At 46.7% G+C, this 22,710-nt stretch overlaps 1 pseudogene; it reads left to right on the top strand.

Moving 5' to 3' along the window:
- Positions 1–8,313: 8,313 nt before the first annotated feature.
- On the top strand, positions 8,314–13,053 carry LOC148442037 (up-regulator of cell proliferation-like; annotated as a pseudogene).
- Positions 13,054–22,710: the final 9,657 nt, after the last annotated feature.

Genomic DNA, 22,710 nt, shown 5'->3' with positions numbered 1-22,710 from the left:
CCTTTTGGATCCCGGACTGGGTTCTGCTCACGACAGATGCCAGTCTCCGGGGTTGAGGGGTAGTGACCAGCTCGTTGTCTCTTCAGGGACCTTGGTCGGCGGAGGAGGCCGTCCTTCCCATAAACATTCTAGAGCTACGGGCAGTGTTCTGCTCTTATGGCGTCAGGCACTGTTCTTTTCGGAAGAGCAGTTCAGGTGCGATCAGAAAACGCCACCACGGTGGCATACATAAATCACCAGGGAGGAACTCGCAGTTGAGCTGCGATGTCGGAAGTGTCCCAAATCCTGACTTGGGCGGAGTGCCACCTTCCAGCAATATCGGCAGTCTTCATCCCGGGAGTCCTCAATTGGGAGGCAGACTTCCTCAGCCGTCACGACGTGCATCCCGGGAAATGGTCGCTTCACCCAGAGGTGTTTCAACTTCTCCTGGACAAGTGGGGACTGCCGGAATTGGACCTGATGGCCTCTCGTCACAATTACAAGTTGCCCATATACGGCTCAAGGACAAGGGACGCGGGGGCAAGCCTAGTGGATGCGTTGTCAGTGAAATGGTCGTTTCACCTAGCGTATCTGTTTCCTCCAATCTCCCTGCTCCCTCGGGTACTCAGAAAGATCAAACGGGATGGAGGCACGTTTCTGCTGGTGGCTCCAGCGTGGCTCAGACGTCCTTGGTACTCTGATCTCAGGGGCCTGTCTGTAGACGCTCCGTACCTTCTGCTTCAACGTCGGGATCTGCTGTCTCAGGGTCCCTGCCTTTACCCGGATCTGGGTCAACTGTCTTTGACGGCGTGGCTCTTGAGACAGCCGTCTTAAGGTCCCAGGGTTTTTCAAGCTCTGTCAACAGTACCATGCTTAGGGCACGTAAACCTGCCTCTGCACGGATTTACCACAGAGTGTGGCACACTTACTTTCAATGGTGCGAGTCTAGAAGCTATGACCCTCAGGTGTTCAGAGTTTCTAGGATCTTGGCATTTTTGCAGTCAGGTCTTGACCTGGGCTTACGGCTTGCTTCCCTAAAAGTTCATGTATCGGCCCTGTCAGTGTGGTTCCAACGAAGGATTGCCTCACTGCCTGACGTTCACACCTTGTTCCAAGGTGTGCTGAGGATCCAGCCTCCCTTTGTGCCTCCAGTGGCTCCGTGGGACTTGGCGGTGGTTCTTCGGGTCCTGCAGCGACCTCCTTTTGAGCCTCTTGAGTCGGTTGACCACAAGTGGTTAACACTTAAGACTGTGTTTCTCCTGGCTCTTGCTTCGGCCAGGAGGGTATCCGAGTTGGGGGCACTTTCCTGTAGCCCCCCCTTCCTGATTTTTCATCAGGACAGGCCTGTGCTTCGCACCCGTCCTGAGTTCTTGCCTAAAGTGGTTTCTAAGTTCCACATAAATCAGGAACTTGTGGTGCCAGCTTTTCAGGCTCCGGGTCTTACGGCTGGCGAGGCTTCGCTGGACGTGGTCCGGGCTCTCAGAATTTATGTTGAACAGACGGCCTCTGTTAGGAAGTCCAATTCCTTGTTCATCCTCTTTGGTTTCCAAAGAGGGGTTGGCCTGCCAACAAACAAACTTTAGCCCGTTGGCTTTGTTCTGTTATTGGGGAGGCTTATATACAGGAACCTTTGCCTGTTCCAGCCTCGGTTAAGGCTCATTCCACTCGGTCTGTAGGCCCTTCTTGGGCTGCTAGACGTGGTGGCTCCGCTGTTCAGCTGTGTAAGGCGGCCACTTGGTCTTCAATTCAGACATTTTTGAGGTTTTATGCGTTTGACACCTTTGCCTCTCAGGATGCATCCTTCGGGCGCAGGATTCTCCTTTCTGCTCAGGAGCATCCCCGCCCTTAGTTGAACTGCTTCAAATGGGCTGTGGTACTGGTCACCGGTGTTTCCGTCTCCCATTTCTGTGAGTATGGTTTCTTGTGTGTTCCAGTCTTCCTTCTCTCTGTTTAGTCTCCTCCTTCGGCCTAGGCTACTTACCAACTGAGGTGCCTGTGGCTCGGGGGCGGGGTATAGAGGAGGACCCAAGTGCATCCTGGGAGGTAAAGCTTTAACTGTATGTTTCCCGTGGATCCAGATCCAAGCTATACCCCAAGGTCAACCCTGTGGACCCTATGGACTTCGTAGAAACAGAGATAACAAAGGTAAGTTCTTACCATATCTCTTGTTTTCACTTACACAGAGAAACCGCCCAGGTCCATCCCACTCAGAATACTCATCCAACTTAAATATGCCTTCACTACTGCGCAGTTTGCTAAATCACGCTAGATGCGGTTGTATATGGCCCTGATAGAGAAGGGCATGTCTTCAAATTTAGAAGCAACATAAAAGCAGGTTTCCTATACTGTATGTACTAAAAGAAACCAATTACCACAATAGTAGTAGAGCCCATTACTAGTAGCAGAGCTCTGGGCTCGCCCCTCGGGATGTAGTCTAGATGTCTACAATTACTATAACTACAGGGACTCTGTAGACATGAGAAGGTCAGCACTGGGCTCCTGACATGGTGAACATGCCACATACAGCATTATAACCCTGCCGGCATTATAACTTATAACATGCGGCTGTAGGATCTTGTTTAAAGTTACAATGCTCGCACGGATAAAAGGCTGTAAGTAGCATTATAACCATGTCAGGAGCCCAGCGCTGGATTTCTGGTGTCTACACATTCAATGTGACTGTAGACAAGCTATACTGAATCTGGCACCCCCACCCACTGGCGACCTCATGACCTCACAGAGCCTGTACAGGAAGGTGGGCATTGGGGGCTCCCTTATTCTGTCTATGTCTCCCCAGGCATCACGTAAGCAGGGAACAGGTGCTGTCAGGGCAGCAAATGTGGTGCCCCCTCGGCGATGCGCCCTAGATAGCAGCGCCTCTTGTCATGAAGTTAAATGAGGTTTAATAAGTATTGAAATTATTTGGAAATTTGTCATATATTGGTGTCAGTCAGCCGCTGATATTCGTCCACATGCCAGTGGCAATTCATGTAACAAACGTGACCGCGGTTCTTCTTTTTATGGGGTCTATTTTCTAAGCAGTGTTAGGAGACAGAGTGAAAAGTGATAAGAAAGTGATAAGGTGCCAGCCAATCAGCTCCCAACTGTCATTTTTCAAACACAGCCTGTGAGATGACAGTTGGGAGCTGATTGGCTGGTACCTTATCACTTTCTTATCACTGTTCACTCTGTCTCCTGACACTGCTTAGTAACTAGACCCCTGTAAAAAACTGTTTTGTATTTATATTTTTGTTTTTCAATTTATTATCACTATTGTTATTCAATAAGCGCTGCCTTTTTCTAATAATGCCTTGGCTGATGGTCTTACTACTGAGACGCCCACCGGTTGGCAGCACTAATCTGCCGCTGTGCGCATTAAGACACGCCATCGCTGGCATTATCGGAGATTACGACAGTCCTATAGAAGCGCTGAATCTCCGTCTCAACATGACCACCTGTGTCAGTGCAACTCCAGCTGTTACCACCCAGACAGGCCCACCGAAAAGGGCGCTTCTCTGCGTGCAATTTCGACCTGAGGCTTTGTGCGGTAACCAGCGGGACACATGCGCGGGGCGACTTGGACGCATGCTCAGACTGAAAAGATCACTTCTACGCACACTGAGCAATATCATGAAAATATTCAAACAGGTAAAAGTGAAACGTAATATTATAGGGCCCGATTCAGGCCCGTTCGCTAGATGCGTTCGCACGCAGCCATCAACTGCTATAGTATGCAAATCCCGCGATCTCACGGCAAGACATCAGCACACCCACTATGTCTTGACGTGTGATCGCTGTATGTTTTTAGTCGCCCACCAGCCTGTTAAGACGCCCACTTTCCCTTTGCAACACACGTCATCTCCAGGAAATGTATGCAACAATCGGTAACATCGGAACCATACGCAGCACTTGTGGTTGACCCTACCCTACCGCAGAGCACTGCGCGTGCCTCAGTGTTTTAAACAACCATGTGACATGTACTATGACGCTGCGTCTTAAATATGCACACCCTAGAAACGGGATTTTGATTCTCAGGCACGCCTGCGTTCGCAACACCACACCCCCCGTTTCCATCGACCTCCCAAAAATGGCACATTATGTCACTCAAACTTGCTGGCCATCTGTGTACTCGCAGCGACTGCTTCCCTATCGCAACGACTGGTTCTTGGACGTGCACTGCGCAGATAGCGAAAATCAGCCAGCAGCATGCGAACGCAGCCTAGCGAGTGGGTCTGAATCGTCCCCAGAGTTTGAGAACTTGTGGACTAGTGTGTTTAATATCAACACTGTTGGCACACATCCGGAACACGGGCCTGATTCAGAGCCGGACGCTCTGACCAGAGCGCTTGCTCTGAATCAGGGCCGGGCTACCTAAAATTGGAGCGGCCCCTAGGACGCTCGCATAGCTGTGGGTTACCACCCACAGCTTATGCAAGCGTCCATGATGATGGTCGCGATGGTCAAGACCATCGCGACCATCGGGCCTGCGACGAGACCCTGCGGTAGGGTCTCGGTGACCGCAAGCCCTGGAGTGATTTTGGCTCTATCAGAGCCAAAATCACTCCCACTGACATCACTAGTGATGTCAGTGGGGCCGGACCCAGACGGTAGGCGTTCCCATGGGAACGCCTACCGTCTGGCAGCCACACCCCCGGCACGCTCATCAAAGGGGGCGTGCTGTCACTCACCATCGACAGCACGCCCCCTTTGGTGCGAGACCCCGAGCGACGGCTTCCTCGTCGCTCGCCGGGTCTCGCGCATGCGCACGACGGAGCAGCCTCCGTCGTGCGCATGCGCATTTGGGTACCATCGACCCGCTTGCGAGCGTCCTGAGCGGATCTGAATGAGACCCCGCGTGGGCACATTTTATATCTTGGATTCTGTATTTCCAACTGACTTTAAAACAAGCACAGAAGGGTTAATGGTTAGCATTACTGCCTCACAGCACTGAGGTCGTGGGTATGATTCTCCCCACGGCTCTACCTGTGTGGAGTTTGTATATTCTCCCTGTGCTCTGGGTACTCCGCTTTCCTTCCACACTCCAAAAAAACAATATACTGGTAGGGTAATTGGCTCTCAACAAAAAAATAACCCTAGTGTGTGTGTATGTGTGTATGTGTGTGTGTATGTGTGTGTATCAGCATGTGATAGGGAGCATAGACTGTAAGCTCCACTGGGGCAGCCAAATATTCTCTGTAAAGCGCTGCGGAATATGTGTGCGCTATATAAATAACTGGTAATAAATAAAATAAATGGATATGTCACAGTCACCAGTCTGCCTTGCTAGGGCGTGTGCTCCACTGTTAGGCTAGAAAACTCCTCCATACTAGTATTATATTACAGGCAGACATAGGAAATGGTGCAGAAAAGTTCAAGAGGGGAGGAAAAGCATTTATGGCGTGTAAGCGCTTCTCTGCTAATCTCACATTTCTCCCAGAGCCACTTCTTCACAGCAAGTGAGCAAGGTGTCTGATTCATAGATGTACGCTAATGTGATTGCAGCAAGTGAGCAAGGGCCCTGATTCATAGATGTACGCTAATGTGATCGCAGCAAGTGAGCAAGGTGCCTGATTCATAGATGTACGCTAATGTGATCGCAGCAAGTGAACAAGGTGCCTGATTCATATATGTACGCAAATGTGATCGCAGCAAGTGAGCAAGGGCCCTGATTTATAGATGTATGGTAATGTGATCGCAGCAAGTGAGCAAGGTGCCTGATTCATAGATGTACGCTAATGTGATCGCAGCAAGTGAGCAAGGTGCCTGATTCATAGATGTACGCTAATGTGATCACAGCAAGTGAGCAAGGGCCCTGATTCATAGATGTACCCTAATGTGATCGCAGCAAGTGAGCAAGGTGCCTGATTCATAGATGTACGCTAATGTGATCGCAGCAAGTGAGCAAGGGCCCTGATTTATAGATGTACGCTAATGTGATCGCAGCAAGTGAGCAAGGTGCCTGATTCATAGATGTACGCTAATGTGATCGCAGCAAGTGAGCAAGGTGCCTGATTCATAGATGTACGCTAATGTGATCGCAGCAAGTGAACAAGGTGCCTGATTCATATATGTACGCAAATGTGATCGCAGCAAGTGAGCAAGGGCCCTGATTTATAGATGTACGGTAATGTGATCGCAGCAAGTGAGCAAGGTGCCTGATTCATAGATGTACGCTAATGTGATCGCAGCAAGTGAGCAAGGTGCCTGATTCATAGATGTACGCTAATGTGATCGCAGCAAGTGAACAAGGTGCCTGATTCATAGATGTACGCTAATGTGATCGCAGCAAGTGAGCAAGGGCCCTGATTCATAGATGTACGCTAATGTTATCGCAGCAAGTGAGCAAGGTGCCTGATTCATAGATGTACGCTAATGTGATCGCAGCAAGTGAGCAAGGGCCCTGATTCATAGATGTACGCTAATGTGATCGCAGCAAGTGAGCAAGGTGCCTGATTCATAGATGTACGCTAATGTGATCACAGCAAGTGAGCAAGGTGCCTGATTCATAGATGTACGCTAATGTGATCGCAGCAAGTGAGCAAGGGCCCTGATTCATAGATGTACGCTAATGTGATCGCAGCAAGTGAACACGGTCAGTAAGGAAAAATATATTTTCTTTGCACAAGACTGTCTTTTGTATTTCAATAATTCTTTTTTGAAAATGTCAAAAATAATAAATAGTTATACTTCCACAGAACCTGCATTAGTAGTTGTAAAGCAACTCTTAGAAATCAGAACCAGTGGCTTGATTTCTGCCGCCGCGCCATTTTCGCACCATCAAAACTTGGACCAGCCCTATAACTCCGTCTGAGTACCCCTCCTGTGTTTGTATTTGTGCTTCTTTGGACCCAGCCGCTTTCAGCAACGCGCCCGGATTGAATTAGCCCCCCCTGTTTCCTCTGAGGAAGCCTAGTAAAATCCACAGACTGCGTCCATTTCTGTAGTGCGGGATGGTTACTATCGGGATGCGGCATTGGTAACAATCAGGATGTGCGCGCTGTGTGACTCATTGGCCACCTGCGTGCGACTGCGTAATGTGCCCACCTCTAAATCAGGCCCTGTATTTCTCTGCGGCTGACGGATCCATACAGCTCCTGTTCATTCACCCACGTTCCCCAATACAATAATAGTGCATAGGTTTGGCGTCATAACACCTAAATAAATTATCGTGCAAAACATTTGAACACTTGAATTGCTTTTGAAAAATCTATATTGTCCGTTTTTATATCCATCCAGGGTAATTCCCATCTCTGCCACCTTTTCCCGGGAAGCAGTCGGAAAGCCGACAGACGTAATCCCGACCGCTGGCTTCCCGACTGTCTAATCCCGGCAAGGCAATAATGACAGGCGTCGAAATCCTGACGCCTGTCATTAGACCTACGCCGGGAGCCCGACACCCGGCTTACCGATCGAAGGTAAGCCGGGCGCTGGGCGTGGACAGCCGCGCGGGATTAGGTTAGGGGCTCCCTGGGCGGACTTAGGGTTAGGCACCCCCCTGGGAGGGTTAGGGTTAGGCACCCCCGGGGGGAGGTTAGGGTTAGGCACCCCCCCGGGGGACTTAGGTTTAAGCTGCGGGGAAGGAGGGGGGGTTAAGGTTAGGCACTTAGGGGGGGGAGGTTAGGGTTAGGCACCCCTAAGGGAGGGTTAGGGGGTAGAATTAGGTTAGTGATTTTGACGATCGGGTTTTCACCCCTGCTGGGCTGTCGCTGTCGGGATTTGAACCGCCGGCCGCATTGATTCCCTTTTCCCATACTGGGAATTTCACAGATAAAAGTGAAAGATTATCATCCCCAGTACTGCATACTGCCTGGACCACTACTCACACCAATGGGCCTGACTCAGCGAGGATCGCAACTGCGATTACGCACTCAGTGGAGTGAATTAGCATTAGTGCATGCGATCAGCTTCTGAGTAAGGTCTGACCTTGTGCAAAGTGTGTGTGGGGATCCAATGTTACTCGTTGTTAATGATGGTTTTGCAGACTATCTAAGTATTATGGATGTGAGTCAGGGGAAGTGGGCGTCCTTATGTTTAGCTAAGACTGGTTTGCGATCGCTAGGATTAGCATACCTTCGCAGCGAGACTGCGTGCGTATTCGCAGCCACGATCTCAGTTGCGATCCGTAACGAATCAGGCCCAATGATAATAATAATTACATTTTTTATTTAAATTAATCTTATTTTTCTTGACTTACCGCAGTCCATGCTGTGGGCCCGTATGTGGGTGCTTTGTAACAATACTGTAGTAGCGTAAAGCCAGTTGCATGTAAATAATGAAATTAAAGATGGGACTAATTATAATTATTATTATAATTTTTTTTTTTTTTAGGCTCAAAAAACTCCAATGGACGCTCTACTGTCAGAGCTGCAGCTGGAGCAGCACATGAGCTCCAAGCTCACTCTAGAACGTGTGTTGTCTATCAGAAAGGAGAATGCGGATGGATCCCCTTTGCAGTCTTCTCTACCATGGAGCTTCCTCAGAAAACTTACTGCACTTGATGAAACTGCCCGAAATACAATGCTGGGTGACTCTAAAGAAGCCATATGTGGCTTCAGCACTGAGGTCGATCTGTACAAGTCACTTGATGCGTTATCTACAAATGGGTCACGTTCCATCCACCCTCTAGATGTTCTGTGCGCTCTCCTGCATTGTTCAGACAGTTTTCTACAACAAGTGGTTTTTTCCAAAATGTCCACGTGCCAGTTTGCTGTCCCTCTGCTGCTCCCTGCTGGCGGTGGTGGGCAATGTACTCTTTTGCTATGGCCCATGAGGAACATTGTGAAGAAATGGAGGCCACCTTTACTGCTGAGTACTAAAGGATTTAGAGAGGAAAGCTTGGTGAATATTTCTATGCCCGTCTTCTCCTTCTTGAGATTGGGCAATTGCAGCTTTTCAAAGTCTAAAATACTCAATGAAGTCCTGAGCCCCCCGTACAATCATCATGACTTTTTTGTGCACCAGGCTATGGAGTATGGGTACCATCCACGAACCATCTCAGAAGGTCTGCTGGAAATATCCTGGTTCTTTCCTGGAGGGAGAGAAAACGCTAATATTTTTCCCGAACCCACTGCGGTCATGAATCTGCGGGGAGACCTGGATTCCAACAAGGCGCAGGTTAGCTTTCTAACACAGGTCTCTTCTGCTGTTTTTGTTTTCGCCGAAAACATACAGGAGAAACAGTGCCGCTGGTTAGCAAGTTCTGTGCCAGAGAGTTCAAACTACTACTTTATCATCTGTCCAACTAATGGCAACCGTGACAGCAAAGAAACAAAGGAGTCACTAAAATTGTTATCGACATTGCTGAACGTGAAGAAGAACCATATCTTAGTGAAAGACCAAAGTAAAAACGAAGCTGAAATTGTGAAAGAAATACAGAACGTCATGAAAAGTGTTTCTAAGAATTTTCCTAAACCAATGACACTGGTGGAAATTGGGAATGTGGCTAAAGAACTTGGGATCCATTTAGACGAGGACTTGGAAGAGTGCCAGAAGGCCAAGCGACTTGCCCTAAAAATCACCAAAAAAATAACAGATGTGCCTCAGTATAAGAAGGAAGCAATGACCCTGCAGGGGGAAATCTGGAAAAAAATCACTAGGAATGAAAAAGAACTTTGTAGGATGAGAAAACAAGGAGACGTTCAAGGGGAAATCTACAGGTCAGGACTAAAAAGCCAAAACTTGGAGTTGCGTAAGGAGCAGAGTCAGCAGGAACTTCAAGGAGACATGAAAACATTTCTGTCTGCACTCTCTGATCTGTGCCAGATTGAGAAACTTTATTTCTTGAAGTGGATGAAGCTGTGTCTTGATGATCTTGCTCATTCAAACTTAGAAGAGTTACAGACTAATTATATAAAATATTCCAACAATGTGGTTATGCTTAAGCAAATAGATTAGAGGATGTCAGATAGTTCTCTTGGCATTGAACATTTCTTGCGTGAACTAGGGCAGATGCATGAGGCACATGTTCTTGCACTCAATCACGCACCACTAGAAGAAAAATTTAGTAACCTCCCATCAATGGCAGCTGATCTTCTGCTGAATGGGTTCCCATTGGAGCTGATTGATGGAGATGCCTCCAACATTCCCCTGCGGTGGATATCTGATGTCCTGACTGAGCTGGACACCAAGACGAGAGGACGCTGCAGAATGAGAGTAATAACTGTACTGGGAGTACAGAGTACGGGGAAGTCCACCCTTCTGAACACCATGTTTGGGTTACAGTTCCCTGTGGCCAGTGGACGATGCACACGAGGGGCCTTCATGACCCTCATTAGTGTGGAGAAGTCCTTCCAGGAGGAGCTGGGATGTGACTTCATTCTGGTGATTGACACAGAAGGGTTGAAAGCTCCTGAGGTGGCTTTCCTGGAGGACAGTTATGAACATGACAATGAGCTGGCGACACTAGTGGTCGGTTTGAGTGACATCACCATAATTAACATATCCATGGAAAATTCATCAGAAATGAAAGATATATTACAGATCGTGATCCACGCATTTCTTCGTATGAAAAAAATTGGGAAGAAATTAAACTGTCAGTTTGTACATCAGAATGTGAGCGATGTGTCCGCTCATCTCATGGGTATAAGAGACAGAAGTAAACTTCTGGAACATCTGAATGAAATCACAAAAACTGCTGCAAAAATGGAAAAATTGGACGGGATAATGTCCTTTAATGATGTCATGGATTATGATCTTAATGACCACACATGGTACATCCCTGGCCTGTGGCAAGGAGTCCCACCCATGGCTCCCATAAACACTGGGTACAGCGAAGGAATTATTTGTCTAAAAAGATATTTGCTTCAGTATATGAAAAGGAAACTCAAAAAACCCCAGAAGATCCCAGATTTTCTTGAGTGGGTTAAAAGTTTATGGAATGCAGTAAAACACGAAAAATTTATCTTCAGCTTTAGAAATAGTCTGGTAGCTGATGCCTATGACCAAGTGTCGGTAAAATATTCACACCTGGAATGGACCTTTCGTAAACATATATACACCTGGATGACTGAGACTTTGACTTCAATCAAGAATGAGCATGAAGAAAAACTGACAGCCAGTGGAATAACATTTTCTATGTTGGAGAAACTCAATGAAGAGGGGAAACAAATGGAGTATTTATTGAACACATATTTTGAATGTGAATTGGAAAATGCACATCTGGTAGAAAGATACAAAGATGATTTCTTCAAAAGTATAAAAAGTCTTAAAACTGAGCTTCGTGAAGAATGGAAAGGGAAGAGTAAGCAAGCCCTTCGTATCCAAAAAATTAAGCGTAACATTCAAATTTTGAAGGATGACTTTATCGTGAAAATAGAACAAAAAGTGAATTCACTTCTTAACTCATGCAAGAGTAGAACACACAAGCTTGATGATAAAGACTTGGAAGCAGAATTTGAGGCCATGTGGCAGGACGCAATCGGAGGCTTTCCGGTCAACACTATACCAAAACAAGACATTGGCCAACACATGCTCCAGCAGCTGGAGAAAGAGATGAGCCACAAGTCGGGAGCCATTACTCAGAGGATGCTCGGAATTAAACAGATCTCTCAATTTGCAGAAGAATCTTTTGCAGTGCGAGAGGAACATATTGATCTTCAATGGTACAGAAAGTGTCAAGACCAAATCTGGTACAAAGCAGCAGGTGTTAAGGATTTCTACAGAGAAGAATACAGCTTTAAGACAAAGCAGATAGCTGAAAACCTACTAGATAAAAGTTCTCGCTATGTAGATCAAATGGTCAAGGAGGAAGACAATTATCATGATACATTTTGTCAAGAGTTGCTGAACATGGTCAATGAAAGAATTAGACAAAAAGATGTGAAGAATCTTCACACCACAGATGAGTATGAGTTGGACCTCAAGCTTCTCCTTCTAGGAAGAGCAGCCCCAAAGTTTCAGAAAATGCATGACCGCTTTGTCCAGATGAATGACCATTACTTGTGTCTAAAAGCCTTAAAATCTCAGTATTGCTCTATTTTTAAAAGTATATTCCAGGAGAAGGACGAATGCCAAAACAGGGCAAAGCTCTTTTGTGAACGGTGCCTCAAGCCAGCAATAGTGGAGTATGTGAAGAATCACCTTGGCAAGGAAATAGTAAATGACATACTAAACGGTGAAGACAACATGAAATACATGAGTCGTACCTTCTTTCAGTTGCATGTGCTCTGCAAACTGCTGGATGACAATTAATTTGACCAGTATATAGAATACATCAATAACTATGAGCGTTTTGTCAAGAACTGTATTTTGAAGCTCATTAAAGAGAAATATGAAACATCCAGTGGTCTTGAAACTTTACTATCCAACATCCTGCTGTCAATTATGAGGAAACTAAGAGGAGTCCTTCAGAATCCAGAGATACTGGAAAGCACAGACATATCCGAATTCCTAAAAAACTTCTGTGAGATGTTACACAAGGATTTAGTAATTTCACAAGATGAATTAAAAGTAATAATTTTCCATAATTCCTCACCCGTCTCTCTCTTTTCTGCCAACATTGAGTCCTACCTCTCCGGTACTGGATATGAAATCATGTCAGAAATGGGATCTCTAGACATAGGGTCTGTTCTTGCGGAAGTGACCCTGAAACCAGAAGATGAATTGTTTAAGAAGGTGATTGGATGCGGGAAGCAGTGCCCGTTCTGTAAAGTGCCCTGCGAGGCTGGGTGTGCCGACCATACAGAGCACTTTGCTACTGTTCATCGCCCCCAGGGACTTGGCAGATACAGATATGTACACACTAACGTGCTATGTTCCTCACTATGTTCTACAGATGTTGTCACAGAGACGTCATTCAGGAACACAGATACAGACTGGAAGTTTCACCCGTATAAAGATTATCGCACATTTTACCCAGACTGGATGATTCAGCCTGACAGCAGCATCAGTGCCTCCGATTACTGGAAATTCATTTTCAAAGAGTTTAATGATCAGTTCGCAAGAGAATACAAGGCCAAGCCGGCTAAGTTACCAGAAGATTGGCACAAAATCACCAGAGAACAGGCTCGTCAAAGCCTTAGGGAATCATTCCACATGGATAATGCCAGGACGTCGGAAGATATAAATACTGACTGACCTGTACTTATCATCTACTACTCTTCAGGAGATCTGAAACTTAAACCTTTAACACAGTTACTCACATTTATCTAATCTTTAAAGGTTTTATTTTTCCTTTCCTTTTTCTCTGTATGGTATTTGGGACTGGGTATGGGATCCTGGTGGTCGGATTCCGGCAGTCAGAATCCCGACCCAATTAGGTAACTGTACAAGCCCTCTCCCTAACCCTAACCTCCCGCAGCCTAATATGCTAATCCTCCCCCCCTGCAGCCTGTCCCTAACCCTCCCTTTCGGGAGGGTTACCCACCCCCTAATACTAATACTTACCGTCGGGATTCTGGCGCTGGGATTCCGACTGCTATCGGGTTGCCGGCGCTGGTAGTCTAAGTACCGGCATCCCGACTGCCAGTATGGTAACTACATCCTGAGATTTGATTAGGTATTTTTTTGTGAGGGATTTACTTTCACTCCTGTTATGTTGGTTTACATATTGCATCAAGCTGATGCTTTTTGTTGTTAGATGGTCCCCTAGTAAACACAGGTTAGCATTGTCCACCTACCATAAGAGGAGAGTCGATGTGGTGTCTTTGCAAGAGACTCAATGTTCCTCTTTGTGCCCACCAGTGATCCGTAATCATAGATAGCCCCTGAGTTACTTTGCTAATGGCCCGTACAAGTATAGTGGGGTTGCTATCCTCTTTCGGGCTGCAGTGTCCTTTGTTGTTCAGTCTAATGTAGAAGATAAAAGTGGGCAATATCTTATTTTATTTGGTCTCCTGGAGGAAAAGTGGGTCACTATTGTCTGTGTTTATGCTGCCAACTCTAACCAGGTTTCATTTTTTAGGAAGGTCTGTTTAACACTGCAGAAGATTAGGAAGGGGTCACCTTATTGTTCTTGGAGATTTCAATTTAGTCATGGATCCCAAATTATGTAGGTCTCAACAACCCCGTTTCCACCTCTCAGTCACAGGCTCTACCTCCCTGGCATTCTGTAACTTACTTGCAGAATGTGATGTATATGACATCTGGATGTTGCAGAATCAGATGGGACGAGATTATTCCAACTTTTCTCTGGTTCATAATTCCTATTCCCGCATTGATTTATTTTGTCTGAAAAGTAGACGTTGCAGCAACTCTAATTCAATGTCAGTTTTGCCGACTAAATGGTCTGACCATGTAATCAGTAAATGTTGATGCTAAGCAGTCTTGAGATAATAGTGTTTCATTGTACTTGGACACTAATTCTCAGACCGACACTTCTATTTTTAACTTCTGGTGTGCCCTTAAGGTGGTGGCTGGAAGTACGGCCATTCAAACGGGCACTACACTTAAACGGCAACATGCCCAATCTCAGATAGACTTGGAAGCTCGGCTTTGAGAGTTAGAAGACCAAAATAAAGTCACCACTCTTCGGCCCTACATAAGGAATTTTGCTCTATTAGGTCAATTACAAAAGCTCCTGATAGAACTTACCAAAGCTGCCCTTAACAGACTGTGCCAGGAGATTTATTTGGTGGTCAATAGAGCTGGGAAATGATTGTTCATAAATTAAGGGCCCGGCAGGCCCAGAATCAAGTTAAAATAGCCAATACCAATTTGCCAATTACTATGCACAATTTTGTAATTTGTCCCTTAACCCATCTAACCCAGGCCTTCCTGGCCTTGACTTACCCTCTTTGTCTGTAGACCTCTTGATTGACTTGAATGCTCCGTGGACTTCACGGGAAGTGGAATTAGTGATTCAGCAAAGCCGCTGACCCCGACAGGTTCATTAATGATTAATGATTCAGACAGACAGGCCTTTGGAAATGCCCCTAGGTTCTTTAACCTGATTGATTATCTACATTGGGAACAGGTTTAGTGTTGCTTTCTCTCAGTGCCGTGAAAGCACTTGATAGACTAAACTGGTTGTATATGCGTATTGTTTTATCTATGTTCTGGCTTACAAGACCAAATTCTTACCTCTATATTGGCTCTGTATAGTGCCCCTCTTGCTGGTGTATTTAGTGATGGGTTTCTGTCTGACATGGTCTCCATCAGTAATGGCACCCACCATGGACCCCTCTAATTTTTGTTTTGGCCATCAAACCATTAGCTGCTAAACTCCGTATTACAGGGGATTTCCCTGGTGTAAAGTTTGGTAACACCATCCACAAACTCTGTCTCTTTTGTGGATGATTATATAACAGAGCAGACAGAACGCTATTAAAGCCAACTGTGATCAGATAAGGAGTTAGGTGTCATATAATAATATGTACTAACATTAAGAAATATCATAAAGACATGAACAAATTAGGTAGAATAAATAAACTGATACGATGTAACAGTGCAATGACATCATGTATGTATGTACAGTCCTGGTGGGATGATGGACTCACAAATGATAAAAGTGTCATTTAGCTGTGGCTCACAGAGCAGTGCCGGTTGCCATATGACTTATATTCTACTGCTTGGGCTCATTATTGCCAGAATTAATAGGGATCCATGCGCCTCTGCATGGGCTCCCGTTGTGGATCTGCTCGGGAACATTCAGCAGTTTTGGCCACCCCAGCTCTTATCCATCATCTGGGATCCCTCTGTTGCCAGGATAATAGTGTCCATATGCTGCTGTATTATCTGCAGCTATATAACGGTAACCACAGTGCTCCAGACCACCTGGATTCAATCACCAAACCGGTAATACAATTACAGGAGAAACTTTTATCATTTGTTAGTCCTTTTGCTTCTAAAGAGACTTTTCATAAATACTTGTTGAATATACTCCTGAGGGTAAATTTACTAAAGTGAGAGTGTTTAGAAGTGGAGATGTTGCCCATAGCAACCAATCAGATTCTAGCTATTATCTTCTAGAAGGTGCTAGTTAGATATTAAGTAGAATGTTTGGTTGCTATGGGCAACATCTCCACTTCTAAAAACTCTCACTTTAGTAAATATAACCCCCTAGATTCACTGTAAACTAGATCTGGGTCACTATTTCTGATGCCCAATGGGAGTTAGGACTTCATTCAGAGTCGGTCGTTGCGGCCGCACGTTCGTATAGAAAAAGGGGCCGTATATGCAAATGATACACATGCATGTTGCGTCCCTAAGGTCGGATCGTTAGCTGGCCGACCAAGGGGTGTATGCGGTCGGATCGCTAAAAATACGCCCACATCTCGTACGCATTACACGTCATCTCCGGCTACATAAGGATTAATTGCGAGCATCGTTTACTATCGGAACTGATCGTAGAGCTAAAGGTTGACCTGACCCTCTCTTAAGCTCTACGATCATGTCAGTGTAAAACCTCCCCTGTCACGTGTGCCATGACGCTACTTTGTTAATTATGCACTCCCTTAAAATGCTGTTCGCATAATGAGGCACGCCTGCGTTCGATGTCCACACCCCCGTTTTCAAGCACCTTCCCCTGTTACCACCCACAAACGCCGCAATCTGTTACTCAAACTACCGACCTGGCGGTGTTGAAGGAGAGAGAAATTTCTGATCGTAGCCGCTAGTTTGCGCACGTGTATTGCGAACTGTAGGCATGCGCAGTAAAGCGAACATCGGCTGCGTACAACCGTGCGGCCGCTTCGACCGACTCTGAATGAGGTCCTTAGTCCTTTCATATGTCCAGATGTTTGAACCATTCTGAAATGCATGTTAAATTGTTATATATAGTTTATATATTACTCCTGACCATTTACATACTGTGTGGTCAGCCCAGTCCATATGTTGCTGGAGGAATTGTTGGGATTACAGTCATGTTTTCCTTGTTTTCCTGCTCTCCGTACCTTATGGGATGAGTTTTATTCCTGCTCCCGAACCTGCTCTCCTTCATCTCTGTCCTACTCATGTGCAGTCTCACCAGAGATAGGTGCTAGGTCATATAATGATAGCCGCACGGGCTGCCATAGCTCAATGCCTGAAACAACCTAATCCCCCTCCTTCACGTCAGTTGTTTCTCAAGGTTCAATTTCACTCTGAGATGGAGACGGCCTACGGTACCCTATTCATCTTTGGCTTCCTCTCCTATCATGAAGCGGTTGGCCTGGCATGGATATGTCACGTATGGTGAAGACGCTCTGTTGCTTGGCATACCTTCTATGTCTCACCCACTTCAGTTTAATTTGACTGAAAGCAATTTCCCTGGAAATACTGATAACTTTGTTTTTTTGTAATCATATGATGGATATTGTTCTCTTTCCTATTGTGTTATGTATATTACATTTCGCATATTACATTTCCCATATGTTCCCCTTTCCCTGTCCCCTCTCCATGTTCTTTTCTGTATCCGTTATTTTGATACTTTTCTCAATAAAAGCTATTGATGATAAAAAAGAAAAAAATTATTTTGATTTAAAAAATAAAATGTTGTAAAAAATAAATAAATAAATAAATAAAACGTATAGCAAAAAAAAGCCAGATAAACAAACTTCAATAGTGAACCATCTTTGTATTAATTAAAATTCTGGTAATATCTGACATTCCACTGCAGATCCATTAAAATTAGGGGTGTGCACCGGCCACTTTTCGTGTATTGTGTTTTGGTTTTGGATCTGGATCTTTCTTCGTGTTTTGGATCTGGATTGGTTTTGCCAAAACCACCCTTCCGTGTTTTGGGTTCTGGGTTTTGTGTTTTGGATCTGTATTTTTTTGAAAAAAAGCATAAAAACAGCTAAAATCACAGAATTTGTAGGTTTTTCTGCTCCTATGCTATTATTAACCTCAATAACCTTAATTTCCACTCATTTCCAGTCTATTCTGAACACCTCACACCTCACAATAGTGTTTTTATGTCCAAAAGGTTGCACGAGGTAGCTGGATGACTATGCTAAGCGACACGAGTGGGCGGCACAAACACGTGACCCATCTAGGCGTGAAACTGCAGTGGCAGACAGGATGGCAGTTTGAAAAACTAGGCCCCAAACTGTACATAATGCAAAGAAAAAAAAGAGGTGCAAGATGGAATTGTCCTTGGGCCCTCCCACCCACCCTTATGTTGTATAAACAGGACATGCACACTTTAACAAACCAATCATTTCAGCGCCAGGGTCTGCCACACAACTGTGGCTGAAATGATTGGTTCGTTTGGGCCCCCACAAAACAAGCTGGCAATTAATCTGTCCCTGCACAAACTGGCTCTACGGAGGCAAGATGTCATCCTCATCCTCCTCATCCACTGATTCCTCACCCTCTTCAGTGTGTACATCCTCATCCTCACAGAGTGTTAATTCGTCCCCGCTGGAACCACAGGTCCCTCTGTACGTTCTGGAGGCTGGTCTCCCTGGAAGAGTTGATAATTCATTTTATGAACATTATCTTCTCCACATTTTGTGGAAGCAACCTCCTACGCCTTTCGCTGACAAGGTTCCCGGCTGCACTAAACACTCTTTCGGAGTACACACTGGAGGGGGGGCAACTCAGGTAAAATAGAGCCAGTTTGTACAGGGACCTCCAAATTGCTTCTTTTTCCTGCCAGTACAGGTACGGACTGTCTGACATGCCTACTTGGATGCTGTCACCGATGTAATCCTTTAACAGACAGACGCACGCTTGTCGCTGCTGCTTTGAGGATGCAAGTGCGGCTACATTCCACACAATTCACAAAGACAGAAAAAAAAAGAAGAATATTTTTATTGTTTGTGGAGCGCACTTTGAGGGTTACACCACCCTTTAACAGACAGACGCACGCTTGTCGCTGCTGCTTTGAGGATGCAAGTGCGGCTACAGCCCACACAATTCACAAAGACAGAAAAAAGAAGAAGAATATTTTTATTGTTTGTGTAGCACACTTTGAGGGTGTCACCACCCTTTAACAGACAGACGCACGCTTGTCGCTGCTGCTTTAAGGATGCAGGTGCGGCTACATCCCACACATTTCACAAAGACAGAAAAAAAAGAACAATATTTGTATTGTTTGTGTAGCACACTTTGAGGGTGTCACCACCCTTTAACAGACAGACGCACGCTTGTCACTGCTGCTTTGAGGATGCTGGTGGAATCTAGACGGGATTTGGAACCGGGGACACACTACCTCCATCAATTGTCTAAATCCCACTGCACTAATGGCGGATACCGGACGCACGTCTAACACCAACATAGCAGTCAAGGCCTCAGTTATACGTTTTGCTTCAGGATGACTGCTGTCGTACTTCATCCTCATCGCTAGGGACTGTTGGAGGGTCAATTGTTTAGTAAAAGTAGTGATGTTCCTACTTCCTCTCTGGGATGATGAACAACTCCCAGCAGCAGCAACAGCACTAGGAGGAAGTGGTTCTTGATCTTTCCCTATTTTATTTTTATCGGAGAAAGTTTGGTCCTCCATTTATGTTATATTGATATATACGTGCGGCTAAAGCGCACACAAACACAGAAAATATTTTTTTATTTTTGCTGGAGAGTAGTGCACTTTGTGGGTTACACCACCCTTTAAGAAATGAGCCAGCCGGCTCTTTACTTATGGGACACAGGCGCACGCTTCGTGCTGCTCCTTTGTTGATGCACGTGCAGCCACAGTGCACACAAGTCACAAACACAGAAAATTATTTTTTTTTGGTTTGGACTGGAGTGTACTTTGGGGGTTACAGCACCCTTTAACGGTCAAGCCAGCCGGCTCTTTACTTATGACACAGGTGCACGCTTGGCACTACTTTGTTGATGCACGTGCGGCTACTGCGCACACAATTCACAAACACAGAAAATAATTTTTTTTTTGGTTTGGACTGGAGTGTACTTTGGGGGTTACAGCACCCTTTAACGGTCAAGCCAGCCGGCCCTTTACTTATGACACAGACGCACACTTGGCACTACTTTGTTGATGCACGTGCAGCTACTGCGCACACAATTCACAAACAGAAAATAATTTTTTTTTTGGTTTGGACTGGAGTGTACTTTGGGGGTTACAGCACCCTTTAACGGTCAAGCCAGCCGGCTCTTTACTTATGACACAGGTGCACGCTTGGCACTACTTTGTTGATGCACGTGCGGCTACTGCGCACACAATTCACAAACACAGAAAATATATTATTTTTTTAGCACTTGGGGGGAGCACCCCTGATGGACAGAGCACCCCCTGGACAACACTACAGCACCCCTTTAGGACTGGGACACTGCACAGGACTTTGGAGTGGACACAGCCCCTATGGAGAACTGACTGCACAACACAGTCCAGCCAGCCCCTATGGACTTTGAAGTAGTGGACACAGCCCCTATTAACAACAGCAGCACAGCACAACACAGCCAGCCCCTATGGACTTTGAAGTAGTGGACAACAGCAGCACTACACTACACTACACTACACAGCCCTAACTCCCACCCTCCCTCTTCACTGTCCACAGCCGAGTGAGAAAATGGCGCCGACGCGGGTACCTTATATAGGATCCAAAACCCGCGAGACTCGGAAGGCGGGATGATGACATTTTGCCTCGATTTCAGATCCGAGTCAGGCGGGAAAAGTCGAGCCTGACTCGGATCGGACTCGGATCGGGGGGGTTCGGATTTCAGAAATCCGAACCCGCTCACCCCTAATTAAAATTATGTACTATTACTAGAGGTGAGCAGATGACATTTTGTCTGGGAAAGATGACGTTTTGCCTCTAATCCTAAGATTCGGATTTGGCAGGAAGTTCTGAGCCAAAACCGAACCGCTCATCTCTAAACAGTAGCGCACGCAGTGGGGGTTTTCTGAGTACCCAGAAACCCACGACAGATGAGACGAGCGAGCTCCATATGATTAAGCCCCGCCCCCTCGCTGCAAAATGCAGCAATTCGCAGCTCAATTGGGAGGAGGCGGAACCAATATGATGCAATGTCATTGGAATTGAGTCACTTGTCCCCGCCCCCTCCTGATTGTCCCACGAATCACGGTGCTTTGCCGCTAGGGGAGGGACCTAATGACAGTGCCAGGTCCTGTCCCCATCTCTACAACCTGCAGCTGCTGCCAGGTAAGTGTGTGTGTGTGACATATGTATGTGTGTGCATAGCTATATGCATGTGTATATATAAAATATATATGCTTGTGTGTATACTGTATGTATATGTATATAAGAAGCAGGGGAGGCACTTCAGGACTAAGCACCACTGTTATTGCCTGTGCAAGTCCTGGAGTGCCTCCCCTGCTTCTAAGTAATGGTATACCCGTTTTGGCTGCGCATCCAGGCCTGATGGTGAGTGCCGGATTTGTGAATCAATCTCTCACTCTCTCCGTATATAGAACCCCCCTTAAAAATCCTGCGCTACATTTCATTACTACTGAAGCTCCACCCACTAGGGCTGGGCTGTGCGAGTGATGCCTCTGCATAGAGTACAGGGTCTTGTACGTGCCCATCGTCTCTGCCGTGGCTTGCAGGAAGCTGGGAATGACACCCTGCAGCCAGGGGCGTAACTAGAACTTTGTGGGCCCCATAACAAAATTTTTAAGGGGCCCCACCAACTCAGGTCTCAATCAGAGTGTATACATATATAAATGTATATACGTGTATCTATATGTACAGTTTATACAAATACACAGTATACAGTGATCGCGCAGGACTAAAAAAGTCCCAAGGACCAATCACTTTAAAAAATTTGGGTCCTACTCCACTATTTCTGGGTCCCATTACATATTATGGGGGGTGAGGGCAGATTGCAGTTGGGACAGTGCTGGGGACAGGTAACAGTTGGTATAGAGCGTGTTAGGTGCAGGCAGTGCTAGGAGTAAAGAGGGGGTAATGGTGAATAGCAGCTGGAGCAATACTAGGGGCAAGAAGAGTTTAGCGGCAGGCAGTGCTTGGGGTAGGAAGCAGGCAAGGGTAGATGGCAGCTGGGGCAGTACTGGGGTGTAAGGAGCAGGTTAGGGCAGGCAGTACTGGGGGTAGGGAGGGGGTATTAATAGCAGCTGGGGCAGTACTGAGGGGGCAAGGAGGATTTTAGGGACAGGCAGTGCTGGGGCTAGGAAGGTAAGGGTAGATATGAGGGCAGCTTAAAGTAGCAGTAGCAGCTGTCCTCCCCAACCCCCACAGTACCAAAGAGCCAAATTTACTTTTGTGCAGGGGCCTACCTCCCGCCTTGCGCCGGGGCATCCTGCCGCCGGGGACTACCACTGGTTGCCAGGGCTGTCCTGCCGCCGGGTGTCAGACCTATCTCCTGCCAGGCCAACCTGCCTCCGGGTGTGGGGGCCAGCCTGCCGAGAGTTGTCTGAGCCGCATGCCGGGTCCGTCCTGCTGCCGGGGAAGTGGCTGCTTGTCCTTGCAGTGCGCCGGGGCCGTCCTGCCGCCAGGGACTGCAACTGGTTGCCGGGGCTGTCCTGCTGCCTGGTGTCGAGGCCTACCTCCTGCCGGGCCATCCTGCCTCCGGGTGCGGGGGCCAGCCTGCCACTGGTTGTCTGAGCCGCGTGCCGGGTCCATCCTGCTGCAGGGTGCTATGGAAGCAGCAGCTTGTCCCTGCAGTGCCGGGTGCAGGAGAAGCGGCCGCTTGTTAGTGTGTAGTGCCGGGTGCTCATGCCGGGTGCCGATGCACACCTTGACCACCACGTAGTTTTGCCTGGGTGCAAGGGGTTGCTTGGTGGGCCGGCGGGCCCCCTAAGCTTCCGGGCCCCATAGCAAGCGCACCCCCTGCACCCTCTATAGTTACGCCACTGCCTGCAGCCACAGAGAATGCTCTGCATAGGCCCCGGAACGTCCTTAGTAAAGTGTATGTGGTCAATTTAGAATCCAG

The sequence above is a fragment of the Taudactylus pleione genome, unplaced genomic scaffold (assembly GCF_031769625.1).
Source record: "Taudactylus pleione unplaced genomic scaffold, aTauple2 ptg001650l, whole genome shotgun sequence".
Taxonomy (NCBI): Eukaryota; Metazoa; Chordata; class Amphibia; order Anura; family Myobatrachidae; genus Taudactylus; species Taudactylus pleione.
This window is presented reverse-complemented; position numbering and strand designations above follow the sequence as displayed.